This window comes from Lagopus leucura, unplaced genomic scaffold (assembly GCF_019238085.1).
Source record: "Lagopus leucura isolate 7727_CA_CO unplaced genomic scaffold, USGS_WTPT01 Super-Scaffold_100008, whole genome shotgun sequence".
NCBI classification, from domain to species: domain Eukaryota; kingdom Metazoa; phylum Chordata; class Aves; order Galliformes; family Phasianidae; genus Lagopus; species Lagopus leucura.
The window spans coordinates 664920-667531 of record NW_024962265.1 but is presented as its reverse complement, the minus strand read 5'-3'; positions in this window follow the sequence as shown (position 1 = coordinate 667531).

Below are 2612 nucleotides of genomic sequence, written 5' to 3'. Positions count from 1 at the left end.
GTCTCAATCACACTGAAGCTTTCTGTCTAACAGCAGTACTGAATTTGATAGAATTTCTCTTTGACAAAGCAAAGTCTATCAAAGATTATTTCTAAATCCATTTCTGATTAACTCTCCAAAAAAAGTTATTTATTTATGACTTTATTAAAAAGTAATTTCTGTGTTTCCCAACGCTAGAAATGATTTCCCCAGGCATTCTCAGCTGGGAAATGCTGTAGAATTTTTCCTCACCACCACATGTCCATATCTTCTGTTCATTTATTTATTTCCTCCCCCTCTCATTTTATAGATTTAATTGAGGTGTGGAAGCATAAGAGCTCCTGGTAATATTGCCTGTGCTGTAGGAGTAGTGAATTATTTTCAAGAGCGATTTTGCGAAACGTTCAGAATTGTTGGTAGTGAAAACTGGTTGCAAGTTGTTGGGTTTTTTTTTTTAATAAAATGTGTTTTCTTAAGAGAGGAGACATAATTATTTCATTTGCACATGTATTTATACAAACAACCTCAGAAAAATTGTAACAATTTTTGAGAACTGGCTGAAGCGGTAAGTGAAGACTTGTTCTTCTATATGTGGAACAGAGCTCTGACAAATAAATAAAACTCTTGAGTCAGTGTATGTCCTGATTAATTTCCATTGCCATCCATTCGTAGAACAGATAGTACGGCCCTTTACCTGAGCAGCCTCCCCAGAAGAAGACTGTTTGCTATTTACATTACAGAGGTCCTCAGTAGATATATATATATATATATATAGATATAGATATAGAAGATACAACTCACTGCCACAGTGCAGATTCATGTCCATGGAACAGCTTTGCAGTATCTCACTATGCCTGTTCAGAATGTGGCTGAGTGGTTATGTTGTTTAAATAGGATGAAGTGAGCAAAGTAAGTAATGAGTCGATGCAGATACCCTGACCTTAAATTCCAGGCAAGCTTGTAAAACAGCTCGGCCTTTTATTAAGTAGCTTCCTTTCCACACTGCAGCTGACCATATCCTCGAACTGAAGCACAGCCTGTCAGAAGCACCAGTTATTACCACTTTTGGACAGAACAAAAAGCAGGGCAGCTCTGCTGGGTTCAGGAGGAGTTCAAGTAGCTGAGGCTGCAGTGTGAACCTTGATGGCTTTGACCATGGCATCACAGCCAGGTGAGTGCCTGACTGCCACCCCATCATCACAATATCTCCAACAGATCTCTGCATGGCTGTGTTGTCTCTACAAATACCTTTGCAGATGTTATCCTGGCTGTTACGGCCGACTGCACGCTTGATTGACATGGATGCTGATCAGTGCATCAGTTTGTGCTGTTGTACAGGTGATAGTAGTACTGTTAATGTCATGGTTAATGAATATGTACAAGATAGCTCGTGTTTTGCACGCAGCAGAGCCAGGGGTGATCACACCTCCTAGCTGAGCCTGGTAACAGAGCTGCTTAAATTAGGAATGCAGTGCAGATGGATCAGTTGTTTTGTTGTTTGTTTGTTTGTTTGTTTCCTAGACACTAATTTCTGTATGTCTGGAAAATCAGGGCAGTGGTGGGTGATACCCCAGCTACATCAGTGTCTCCTTTGGGATTTTGGTTAGCTTGCTTGGGTTTGTATCAGATAATAATAGAACATGTATCAGAATAACATAACTGGAAGAGAATCTTCCAGTTTGCAAGCAATTACTGGACCCTGAGCTCTCAAATACTTCCAAATGTGGGACATTCCATAGGGTTACTCATCCCCAGTGGGCAAATAGACCATGGGATTTTAAAAATACCAGAGAGAAGCTCAGGTTAGAAACATGCTGAAGCCAATTCAGCCAAATATTCACTTTCATAGATCGTTTGAGTTGGAAGGGACCCTTAAAGATCTTCTGGTCCGACTCCATTGCACTGAACAGGGACACCTCAGTGTTCAGAGCCTCATCCAGCCTGACCCTGAATGTCTTCAGGAATGTGGCATCCACCACCTGTCTGAGCAACCTGTTCCAATGCTTCACTACCTCACTGTGATTTTTTTCCCCTTGTATCCATCTCCCCTCTTATAGTTAGAAACCATTTCTTGCCTTCCCTCCCCAACATTTTACCTCCATGCACTTTTGCTTGGTTTCCTCCTATTTCCCAGCAGACTGCAGATCAAATTGCTCACCCAATTTACGAGATTCCCAGCAAAAACCATGTTATGTGGACTCGTCCTTTGCCCACAGCACCCTAAAGCATGGAACATCTGGCCAAGTCAGAAGGCAGCAGTGCTGTTGGATTGCCATAGTGCAATATTTACGTTTTGTTCAGCAGATTGTGAAGCTTTGCAGTTCGGTGTTCTTAGTTTAGAAGGTTTATTTTTGGCTGAAAGTACAGAACTTGCAACTCGGTGCCTTTTTATTTATAGGCTGGCAGATAAAAGCAGGGCTGTTTTGGGGAACTCTGTTTTCATTGGCAGAAAGCATGTTTGGATTACAGCAGAGTAACACCTTAAGTTAGTCATAGTCAAACAAGTGTCTGAGTCCTGAATTTTATGGAGGGGAGCATAACAAGCTCTTTAATTCCCCGGGCCGCCCCCCGCCGAGGGGGGGGGGGGGGGGGGGGGGGGGGGGGGGGGGGTGATGGAAGAGTGATAGGGGGGG